Genomic DNA, 13,115 nt, shown 5'->3' on the forward strand with positions numbered 1-13,115 from the left:
CTTTAAAAATGCAAGAGGCTGTCACCTAAACCATGTTACTCTGGTTAAACTTCAGTCTCATGAGGACTATGGAAATGAAAAGGAATAACGGACAAAAGATGCCAATTCCTACTAAGACCGTCCAAAACTGGGACAACTCAGAATAAGATTATTAAGGTAATTATGTAATTTTCTACTGTATTTTATATCATTTTAAAGAGCTACATTAAGAAAATAGAGTTAAGAATTTCATTAAAAATTGTAAATAATTTAAGATAAAAAACTTTTGAGAGTGGAAATCTATGAATTTTATATATGTTTCATTTTCAACTCAGTAAAACTAAAGGAATAGTCTGATATTTATTAGGTCATGGAGTTCTAAATCAGAAAATGCAGAAACTTAAGTTAGTTTGAACTAATCCATTAATGTTACATTCACTCCTTAGCAGAGGACTCTAAAGGATTTATAAACTATTAAATTTTATTGTGCTATCAATGCCTGAACTTTCCAAGGTGAATAACAAAAGGTCATCCCATCCAAGGCACAATAGTTATGTATGTTCAGTTCTGTTGTGTATTAAGCTACCACATTTAGGGAATAGTTCAATTTTTTTTTTTAAATATGGAATGCTTCATGAATTTCTGTGTCATTCTTGCTTAGGGTCCATGCTGATCATCTCTGTATCATTCCAATTTTAGCATATATGCTGCTGAAGTAGGCACTCAAAAAATATTTTTAACTCTTTCACCTGAGATCATTTCAAGAGAGATGGATAATAAGCATGTTGTGGTAAAATATATGTGTCTCATGAAGAAAATATTAATTTGTCAGTAATTTACTGACAAGTGTGCTAAGGTCAATATTCCCTAATGAAAATTTCTATAATTTACTTATGTAAATGTTACAATACAATATGACCGAGTGTATTTTATTGAGGTATTTTTATATACACATATTGTTTCAATTTTGATGGTAATTCTGTGAGATGATCATTTCTGTCTTATATAGGCTCAGGGTATAGCAGGATGGCTCAAGGCACACTGTGAGTGAAGTGCTGAGGTGGTGTGACCAGCATATGAGCACATTGAGGTGTGTTCTAAAATGCCAAATAATGCACTAGGTTATTATTTATCAGGCTTTCTTTGTATTTACAAGAAAGTTCAAATCAGAAGTGTTAATAATTCCTTTTATGACATTATAGTTCATTAAATAGACTGAATAGTTCCTGAATATCTTAACACTTAAATTATTATTTTTGTAAAAGTTGGAAAGAAATTCCAGAAGACCCAAGAGTTAAATTAATATGTACATCTTTTGATTTTTTAATTTAATTTTTTCAGTGCTGGGGATTAAACCTATGGCCTCACATATGCTGGGGAACTGCTCTACCACTGAGCAACCGTTCCAATCCTATCCCACCCCCTTTTTCTCTTTTTTTTGGTAAAATGAAGCTTAGAAATTCAATGTTTATATATTTCTGAAGCCACAAAAATTAAGCAGATAAGGAGGATACAGGGATTTTGCAAGAAAGACTGTGGACTACTTGAGGGTACCACAGGCACTTCCCAAAGGGCATATAATCTAGGCTGAGTCTGATGTTGCATGGTTGTGGGTCTTTTACAGTCATTTCTGTGGGAAAAGGCTAGAGGCACATAAATAGTGTTGAACTAATTTTTTTTAATCAATATTGATTCATTGATTAACAACATATCCCCTAAATATATTTTATGTTGCTGATGATAAAAGCCACATAAGAGTTAAATAAAAACATTTTTTTTTAAGAATCATGCATGCCAGCCTTGAGGATCACATACAATTGTTTTGTTAGCTCTGAATTTCCCAATTTTCAGGAAAAGGAGGAAAAAGTCACTGAAGTGTCAATGTGTAAAAGAGGAGTCAATACTAAAATACATCTCAAATATGGCACCACTCTTTATCTGCATCCTTGTGGGACCCTCACAGAACCAAACCCTAGATCCAACAGATGATAATTAGGGATTGATATTTGCCTCAATCTGTGCTAGGACCTGGAAATACAGACATTTTTAAAGCATAAAAGCAGTTTAATTAACCAAGAAATTCACAAAGAACTCATGCTGTGAATATGGCCTTTCCTTCCCCTCCTTTAAATCTATTATGGATTCTTCTTTGTCCATCAAGTAAAAATGCATTCCAAATCCTTTACACTGATAATGTCTTTTAGCCTTGACTTCTGCCAGTCTTCCTTACCAACAACTGCATGGAACTTCTTCCTAAAACCACATGTACCTCTTCTCAGTAGTTTCATTTAATTTTTGTACTTTTGGAAAACAAATGTAGTATCTGTCTCCAAGACCCTTTCCTGTTCTACACGCAGAAATTTATTCACAATTAAAAAACATACTAAATGTAACCTATTCCTGAAGTATTCTTTCTCTGTTACCCAAGAAGTTAGTCCTCTCTGCCTTCCTCTGCTCCTCATAGAGATATCTTTCTCTGTCTCTGACTTGAGTGCATTTTTTGAAAGCATTATTGATTAGCTAGCATAAGGAACTGGTTTACCTGGTATTCAGTCAATATTTCTTTGATAAATAAATGAATGAAAAATGAAAAACAATTTTTAACAAAAATTTTTTCTCTCCATGTTCAAAAAAAAGAAGAAAAAGAACAAATTTGAAAGGTGGGTCATTATATTATAGGGCCTCATTACAGAAGCATCAGTGATGAATTTTTTTAGAGATATAAAAGAAGTTTTCAAATATCTCAATTTTGTCAAGATACTCTATAAATTGAAGGAATATTTACAAAAGCAAGGCTGATGATCATTCTGGGACTGAGATGATGAATATCAAAAATTTATATTCTTCTTAGAGGTGCAACCAGCTATTTAAAACAAGCTGACATATGTGAGGAGGGGGTGGATATCAAGGCCCTCGAGCTCCTCTCTTAAATATTACAGGGCTTTAAATGTTTCAGAGATTGTTGATAGATGGTTCTTGGGGTTAGCAGACTTTATGTCATTAGCTTCAAGTTGCTGTTTCAGAACAAATGTTTGGAAGGCAAACAGTTTATGTACTGTTTTCAAAGAGTACATTTGGGGTCTGTAGCCTTGACCTTAAATACCTGACTCTAGGGAGCAGCTGCAAGCATATTAAATCCTTCAAAAATCTCTTATTAATAATTGTTGGACACTTAATTTCTACAGAAACAACTTTGGAAAAGTGTAAAAACAAGACTTTTGTATTAATCATTATCATCAGATTCACCTACAAATGAGTCAGACCAAGGACTTACACCTCCTCCCCAAGAGTTTTATCACATAAAACTTTGAAAAGATGATTTGACCTAGATTTTTTTGTCCCCTTCAAAGCAAGCCAGCTTGCTCAGCCTTTGAGAAAAAAATCTCAAGGTCTGTCTGTCTTTGAACTGCCTGCTATGCCTGCCAGGAAATTTATCTGCCAAAAGTTTCCACAGATACCTGGAGAAATTGGCCCATTTTATAAAATTATTTCATACTGACTTTTAGATTAAATTAAACATGTAGCAAAGAAAAATTCAAGCTTTGGCAGAATGTATATGGTTTATGTTTATGAGTGAAAAAGCTGAATTTTTGAGCACATGATAAAATAATCAGCTTTCAAAAGGAGATAGTTTTGTTTCAACTGATTATGGAAGAAGGAAGCAGTAAAGCTCATGTAAAAACAGTAGCTGATACTTAGAACAAGCACTGCAGGTAAGGGTATTGGGAGCTCAGGTGTATGCCAGGAGTAATGATTCTTTGGGGATGCAATAAGAATATTTCTGCCTTCCTTTGATTTTGTAATAAGTTTAAATGTCTGTGGTACAGAAAAATCAGACATCTATTTTAAGCAGATTTAGTTTTAAGCAAATTGAGAATTTTCATCATTTCAAAGATCATTGATAGGTCATTTGATGTTACAATCTTCCTACAAGAGTACAGCACATCACAAAAGAAAACTGTCAATAATGGGAAAAAGCAGACTGAAATCAATTTACTTCTACTGTAAAACCTAAACCTGCATTTTCTTTTTAGAAAAACAGGTATAAGAATAGAAAAGGAGTTCTGAAAAATAGTGAGTTATTGATACAGAAGGAACTGAAGGTTAACCTTTAAAAAATACTAAACTCTATCTGGTTGGATCTGCCATTTCTTTTAAAGCGTTGGTCTTGACACTCACTTTTACACACCAATCTCTATCATAAGTGTGCCATTAACACAATATAGGACTTAGTAATCATAAGTATAATAATTATAGTTAGTGTTAGTATAGCACTGCCATAAACATTTAACATATATCTGACAATTCTATGAGATTGGTTCTTCTTTAAAAATATTCTACAGATGAGACACTGAGCTCCAAAGATGAAATAATTTGCTCAGGTTCCAGAACGAGTGCAGTGGGAGCCTCTCTGACATAGTGTGACACCAGAGACTTCATTGTCACACATGGTGGAGGTATAAGAAGGAGAGTTGAGTTCCTGTTAGACTTTTGCCTTCTTATCCTTTTATGACAAGAATGCTTACCCAGCCATTCATGTTAAGGTTGTCACCCTGCATATTCTCCCTGAAAACCTAGGTCTTCTCATTTACCTTCACAAGTCTAAGTGACCAATATGTTTATTTAGTTTTAATTCCTTAAATTTCTCATTTCCAAATTTAGGTATGAAAGAAATATACTTTCCCAAAATGTGATGTTCAGTTAACAGGAATTCACCAACTCATGTTTCATAGTTTTTTCTGTCTTTATTGCAGTACTGGGGCTTGAACACAGGGCCTTACATTTGTTAGGCAGGTGCTCTACCATTTAATCCACTCCACCACCCCTCACCACTCATATTTTAATCTTTTCCCATGAAGATGTTCCTAAAACTTTGTTTTTCTTTCAATTACCCAAAATACATCCCCCCCACATATTATATATATAAAACAAAATCATATAAAATATGGGACTGCGTTGCAGAAAGAAACAACGAAATTTTTGTTCTCTTTTTTGGTCAAATTAACTCTACTAATTTGTTGCTTTTCTTTAACACTTTCAGATATCATAATTTATTTCAGTATTGAGTAGTCAGAGATACCACAAGGTAAATTGATAGCCATTTACTCTCGTTTCACTTATGTTGAATACAATTCTTAAAAAAGGCAACAGCTCATGTGCTACTCATTCTTTTCTTAGAAAATAATGGCTTAGTCCAGGGGCATTAATAACTGAATTTTTTCTAGTGTTCCAAACAATGAAATTAATGGATAAAATTTAAAATGATCTAGGATTTAAGATGGAAGAGAGAGATTTTATTTATTTTACTATTTTAAGTGCAAAGCAAGGCAGCTTATTAAGATAGAAAAGTGTAAAGTGGGAGAGTACAGCTCCTAGAATTGGGTGGCAGATCCAGGAAGGTGCCCAGAGGAGAGAAATTTTAGTGTTTTGTTTTTAATTTTCCAAAACTAATGAGAAATAGGGCCTACCTACACTGTCCTAATGAAAGAGAAATTGTTAATTTGTTTTGTTAGCAAATTTAATAAGTGAATTGGAAAATTGAGCTCTGTACAATTAACATAATCAATGTTATTCAATCAATAATGAAAATGGCCCAAAATCTTCAGCAAACCTTGCCATGGCCAATTTAGTCCCATCATTTTGACACAATCACATTGGTTTTCTAAAACAGTTCTCTTCCTGATGGATGCTCTGAGTTCATAAAATAATCCATTCGAGGCTCCGCAGTATCAATTCACCTCATTCTGCTTTTGAGTTAAACATGTTTATGCATCTTCCACTAACTCACAACTAAAAGGACTTACTTCCTGAAACCTAATAAACTGTGATTTATCAATATAATAAACTTAATGACTCAGTCCCTTTTTATGTACTTGGTGAATATATTTTAACAACGTTGGAATTTAATAACTTCCATATGTATGCAATTTCATTTTAAAGAAATACACATTATTTGAATGTGTGATTAAGATTATAAAATTGGGTCATTTAATTAACAAAGAAAAAATCTGGCCAGAGGGCTGGGGGAGACCCTCAGGTGACTGAAGGAGCACAGAGAGAGTTGGGAGGCAGGGCACAGCCAACCTGGTAGTGCAGAGCGGGAAGGCCCCGAGTTGCTGCACACCACCCTCTCCTGTTGCTCTGCGCAGATGAGAGTGAGCACCACCCAGAAGCGCCAGGGGACCATCTCTGCCAAAGTTTCTCCAATGAGGAGTAGAAGTAGTTATGTTCACAAAGACCAGAGCCTGAGAGGGGCTGAGCCTGCCCTACAGAAAGTACTTTTGGCTAGCTGCCCAGCAGTGCCAAAGTGAGTGCCCAGGCTGGAGGTGCAGGATGGGGATGGGGAAGCCAGAGGGAGGTTTCATGTGAACTGTGGTAACTGGACCTTGCTGACATCCAGACCAGAACCCCAGGCTAACCTCGTCATTCCCTGGTGTGACTTTGCCCACCAGAAGAGGATCCCCAGCACCTGGGCACTGAACTCAGAAGGTCTAAGCTTGGAGTGGATGGGGGGCCTTGGGAGCAAGTGAAAGCAGGTATCTAACAAGCAGGCCAGGGTCCCACCCAGCCTTGATGTAGGCCCCAGGACACACCTCCACTTCCAAAAAAGCAGCTCCTGTGGTGTGGGAGCAAGCAGGCTGGCTTCTTCAGTCCTCACCTAGGCCACCACTGCAGGGCCCAACCCTCTTGGCCTTCAGGAAGACATAGGCTGGCCAAAGCCCTATGTTTGGAAGCCCAGATTTGCTCATGAAGGACAGTGGGCACTGGCCAAACTGAAAGGCATGGAGGTGGGGGGTTGATCTGCACAGTAGAAGGAGCTCTGCCTCTGAGGAAAACATCCTAGACCTGAAGTATCCACACAGCGCCATGGAAAAGGACATCCAGGACCAGGAGGACATGAGCAGTGAAGCCAATGATGGAGAGTGGTAGCAGCACAGTCGTGAAGGGTAATGTCCTCAAGTTGTGACACGTGTGCTGGTCTTCGAGGTATCCACTGGAAATAGTGTACATGTCCACTTATCTGTGCATTTCTGCTCCTGTCAGAATATGTATAGAGAATATAGGTGAAAGAACAAAAACCAGGGTCCCTTCCGTCTAGCCCTATGTATATGTGCACTAACATTAAGTGACACTTTTATTCAACAGATATGTCCTGGTAAATATGGTTTTGTTGCTATTGTAAATTATTTAAAGACTGTAAAAATATTTTTTGAGAATATTAACATTGGATTTTGTAGGGTGTTCCTAACTACACTTTTCTGCGGTCTGCATAACAGCAGTAGATTAGCAAACATTTGGTTCTGTCTGTCTCAGGTAGGGTCAAAGACTCAGGCTTCTAATTCTGGCCACTTGCTGCTGTGGCCTCCTGGAGGAGGTGGCAGCTGCCCTCCCTGGAAGATTGAAAATGTCAGAGGTGTGTCGGGAACCTGTTCGATGGCACTTTTCATAAAGGACCCTTGGTCCCTGCATCTTCTGAGGACTGCACTCACAGCCTGTGGTTAGAAAAACACTTCAACGCACAATGGCCAACTACTTGGTCACCCCTGGCATGTGTGAAAGTCTAGCTCAGCCCTGAGTGGTCATACAGGGTCTTGTCTTCTCCTCTTTCTGGAGGTTTCTAAGATCTAAAAAAAACTTTTTATATGAGCGCTCTTACTGATCTTCTAAAAGGAAACATCTCGTGTGTTTTCCACATCCTCTTCTTGATTTGTGCACGTGATGAATAGTGCAGCCATGAGGGTGGATTGATCCATAGACACCTAGGCCACCTGTGATGGCAAAGTCCATCAGTGGGATCAGGCCTTCCTCACACATGCCCTGCGGGACCTGGAGCCAGTCAGGTGTGACCAAACAACCAAGACAGCCCTCCACAAGGACTTCTGCGTCACCTCTTATGGCAGAATCAGGAGCCTTGCTGGTGCTCTCACTTGGTTGCAGGCAGTTGCCTCTGGCCCTTGCAGCGAGGCCAGGTGATTCTGTCTTGGCATGTTGCCTGTGGCTACTGTGGGGACAGAAGCCATGATGGGCTCTGAGGGTCATAAAGTTTGTATTGACTCAGCATTCTGGTTTAGTTGTGACACAGGGTCTACTCTAGTTAAATTTTGTTGGTATTATAACATGGGAATTTCCTATATCTTGTGCACCTGGGTCTTAATAGTAATTCACTTCTGTGCACAATGGCAGAAGTGCAACCCCCTGCCATTCATAGCAAGCATCTTCTGGGTTGGAGATGTGAGGAGTGGACCCTGCGATCCTGGTACCGACCTGAGCCATTTGGAGAAATGCATGACACATTCATTCACTTAAGTGCTTCTGTGAGAAATCGCTCCGTGTAATTTATACTCCCTTTAATTTTTTAAAGAGTCCTTTTAACGCTTGAAAACAAAATCCATCTTGTTTTGTATATAAGAGCTCTTTTTCTTAAATGAATAAATCAAGCGCTACCCACAAAAAAAGAAAAAAAAACTAATACAAATTCTAAGGTCATCTACAAAGCTGTAAAATTTTAGTGCATGAATGTCTGTTTAAATCCAGTTTCATATTTATAGTATGTAGATTTTGTTATAGCTAGAGCAAAAAGAACTTGTTAAATTCAAACAGATAATTACCATGAAGCTAGAAAATGGGATTCTACAAAGTTAATGTTTCAAGTGTCCTATTAAACAAGAGAGACCAAGACTATTACTTTAATATTCTATCCAAATATGAACCCATTTTGAATATTTAATTCAAAATATGTCAAATGCCAGCACTATACAATATATGTAACAAACACATCATTTAAAATTACAAAAAAGCTAAATACATGTAAATTTTGGATTGACTTTATTGTCAGTTTAATATTTGCCATTTATAAATTGAAAGAATCATTGTGGTCAGCACTGGGTGTTTCCTAAAGTCCCCTTGGGAACGAAAAGTGAACTCTTAAGGTTGCTGCAAAAAGCCCCTAGCCATCAGCTCACTATAGAGATCACAGAACCTTAGGTAAAGGTTGAGCATTTGTCTCAGAGCAGCCTTCATTTGAGTCATCCAGGAATTGAACTTTCAGTACTATTTTACATACAGATCAGCCTAGCTTCTTATAAAAACTTGAAAGGAAACTGTTAAATGCCTTTAGCTCATATTTATCTTCTTTTATTTTAAATATTTTAACAAAATTAAAAATAGCACCTCATGTCTATAATCCCAGCTACTTTGAAGGCAGAGATCTGGAAGATAGCAGTTTGAGGCCAGCCAAAGTAAAAAATTAGCAAGAACCCATCTCTACCAACAATCTGGGCTTGGTGGAGCATATCTGCAATTCTAACTACTCAGAATGCAGAGATGGGATGGAGGTGTGGCTTAAGCAGTAAAATACATACCTAAAAAGTGTAAGGTTCTAATTTCAAAGTAGTATCGAAAAAAAGGAAAAAAAATTGTAATGAACTCATTTGCCAATAAATTCAGCTAAATAAATTTGCTATATTTGATGTGGCAAGCTACTTTAATTTATAGTTAGGTAAAAATTATGGGAAACTCATACATCGTGTCTTTGTACAGAAGATATACTGAAGGGGAAATAAAATAGAGAAATGGCTGAATATAACTAAAATTCAGTGTGCTTATTTTCATTACAAAAATTATTTTATCTCATGTGACCTTTCTCCTTTTCATATTGTTAAGCTTTGTTGGCACAGTTAAGACTGGCAGTGTGTCTCTGTGCTAGGAGTTCAGAGAAGTTGAAAAGAATTTTGTGAAATAAAATTGGCTATGCATACAAACCTCTGATTGTAACAATGTCTTTGTCTCCCATGATTATTATGAATTTACAGTATTTTATACCATTGAAAGTTATTAAATGTGATATGGATATGGTCAGTTTTCCTGTGAAGAGGAATCATTACACCATGGGGAGTTTAGAGTGCAGATAATGATGAGTAAATGATGAAGCAGATGTGAAGGAAACAAGAGTCACTCTTAAGAAGAAAGGGGGATATAAGAACTCTCACAGAACAGTATCTGTGACTGTTTCACTAATCTATCTGGGATATGGAAGAGCCTAAGTCCTAGGTTCCAAAGTTATTTCCAAGATTTATGAGCTCTGTGACTTTTAAAAGTTTTTGATACACTGTTCAGGTCCTCATCTATAAAATTTTATACTAAAATTTAGAAGAAGAAAGAATATTCTTAGGAATAACATTAGCTTATATAATAATATAAGACAAAGACAGTACAAGATATAAAATTGACATCAGCACAGAGACATTTTTCATATCATTAATGCAAGAAGAAAAAAGAATTAAATTAGAGCCTTTGTGCCTTAAAAGTTAATTACTTGGTTTGCAACAAGCAAGACTAATCATTTGCCAATAACTGAATTAAAGACAAGAGAACTATGGAAGATTTTTCATGTTTTTATAACTAATCATATGATCCATTTTTTAGTTTTAAATCTAAAGTGATAATGTTTCCATGTTAACTCCTTTTTCAATATTGAAAAAATGAAAATTTCATTCTAAATTTTCAGTATTTGTAAATATCTTGTAGTGTTGTGATAAAAAAGCAAAAGATTAGTCAGAAATTCACTCTTTATTGAAATAATATATGTTTTCCTGGCTTTTGGCACCTTATCCTCAGAATACCTATTTTCACCTTTGCATTTCCCAACTGTTGATTAAAATGGATGCTGAAGAAGTTGAGTCAATGAATTTATATCAAATCATAAAAGTTACTCAGAGGAAAGATTCTTACTAAGCAGAATAACTTCTAAAGCACTTTTATATGTATTATTCAGGTTGATAGGTTGTCAAAGCAGTGATCAAAGTAAAAATAAAAATCTGATATCATCTGAGGCACAGAAAATATAGTACTAAATCTTCCAGTGACAATTTAATTGAACTCGTTGAGATGGTAGATATCTTTGAATTGTTTGTTTTTGAAAATTAGGGAATGATTCATGGGATACAAAATAAAAATACAAATAAAACAATAACAGAGGACTAAGGAAAAGAGTTTAATGCCTGATGTATTTACTGCTCTACATTGCTAACTTCAGTTTGTGTTTGTTGACTAGATTCACTGTACTATCTCCCAAACAAAACACATCATAATGTTGCATAAAACATGATGGAATTCTAAAGTCACCAAGTACCAAGAATTGCAGACATTTAGTTTGCTCAGTTTCCAATGATTTTTTTTTTCCCCTGTTGGCAGTATTCATTTCAGAATTCCACTGACCTGGAATGTCACTCACTTACATTCTGGTCACTTAAACTCATTGTTATTCTTTAAGGCCTATTTCAAGACCCAATGTAATGGCTATTGAAGCACAAGTTACTCTAAGTTTTTGTCATCCTCCAAGTCCAAGGGAAGACACTCACTTTAAGCCATGTGACCCTAAGATATGTGACTACAAGTCATAAGTGAAAGAGGTAAAAGAGATGGAACCTAAGAATAAGGATGAGATGTCTCCTAGAGTCCAGGCTCCATGAAACACTACATTCCCTCTGCTCTCACCACACATGGCCACTTCTAACCCACACCAGTGTGAATAGAATTCCTGAGCAATCTGCTGCCCATGACCTCAGCATTAAAATAATATAAAAATTTGCTCAGCTTATCAAGAAGAGTATGGTGAATATTTCTACTATCCATGTGACAATGACATATGACAATGCTATGTAAATCATGTTACGATTTATCAGTTTTTAAGCAGTGACAGAATAATCAACACAAATCTTAGAGAATGACTATATAAGTTATCAAGAGTTTCTTTTTGCATTAAACATATTTCATGCTTATAAGTCTTCTGTAGAAAAATATTCATTTTATAAGTTGGCAAATAAGCCAAGAGAAACAAAAGAATAAGTTCACCAGCTATGAAATGGAGCCAGGATTTGAGACCATATATTACAGTTTTAATACTAATGGTGGGTTCTTTCCAACCCACCATTAGGCCACATAGAACTATGAACTCCAGATAAGGGCTGAACAAGTTCTACCTGGAAGCAAGGGGGGTAGGGAGGATAAAGAGGGGATGGGGCGTGGGGGGAGAAATGGCCCAATCAATTATGCACACATGAATAAATGAATAAAAATTTAAAAAAAAATCTGGAAGGAGTAATGCTGCTTGCAGAACCATGCAGGCACAGATTACTTCATTCACTTATTCATTCATTGAGAAATAGCAGTTTGGGGTTCTATTAAGTGCTAAGTATAAGAGAAAGGAATGGGCTAAAGGAATTGATAGAATGTAGAAGAAAAGAGAGAAATACAACTAACTGGAACACAATATATGAAAGAAGGTGGTAAGAACCTAAGAATGCAACCTAAGGTATTTGAACTTTATTCTGTAGGAGATAATGAACACCTAAGATTTTTAATCAGGTTTAATGCCATGATCAGATGATATTAAATAAATAACACTAGCTGCTCTGTAGAGGATGATTTGAAGAAAGCTGGGCAGGGAAATCTGTCTAAAGAAACCAAATGAGAGACATCTTGCTTTCCTGGGACAGCAAGAATAAAATGAACAGAAATATATTAAATATAAAACCTGAATTTTTGCACATGGACTGGAGGATGCCATCCTTATTATATGTGAGATTTTCTATCATTACATAAAAAAAATTATTCGACTCTACTATATTCTAAGTGAAGCTGTCCTTCACCATCTGCCTCACAACATCAGCTGAAAGGACACTTCCTTCAGGGCCAGTTGACATCTGCAGCAGCAGTGGACTCCAGGAACATCCACGTTCTGATTGTGGGCCTATGTATTGTGAAGAAGATGGATCTAGAAGGAAAATCAACTTTTAACTTGGGAGATAGTTATGAGATATGAGAAACTCACATGCTGTCCCTTATGTAACCTTGTTTCCAGTCTGAAATGTTTATACCTAATTCAGTGATTATAAAGGCACTGGAATAAAAGACTGGCCTCATAAGCATTTTAACAAAAGGGGGAAGAAAATGTGGGGTTGTGGAAGGAGATTTACTGGTATGGAAAGATTGTAAGAAATTAGGAAGATGAGATTTGATTGTATTTAAACAAAGTACTTCATCGACATTTCCTGTGAATGCAGCACTGTTGCATTTGGCAAAATGTTCTACATTTCTATCAGAAATTAACTTTTTCCCTTCAAGTCTAGTCTTTT

General features: G+C 36.2%; 1 non-coding gene across 1 annotated transcript; it reads right to left on the bottom strand.

Moving 5' to 3' along the window:
* Positions 1-595: 595 nt before the first annotated feature.
* LOC141416212 (U6 spliceosomal RNA) lies at positions 596-702 on the bottom strand. Its single transcript, XR_012441025.1, has one exon. It is a non-coding gene; the product is annotated as a U6 spliceosomal RNA (small nuclear RNA).
* Positions 703-13,115: the final 12,413 nt, after the last annotated feature.

The sequence above is a fragment of the Castor canadensis genome, chromosome 1 (assembly GCF_047511655.1).
Source record: "Castor canadensis chromosome 1, mCasCan1.hap1v2, whole genome shotgun sequence".
In the NCBI taxonomy this organism is placed as follows: domain Eukaryota; kingdom Metazoa; phylum Chordata; class Mammalia; order Rodentia; family Castoridae; genus Castor; species Castor canadensis.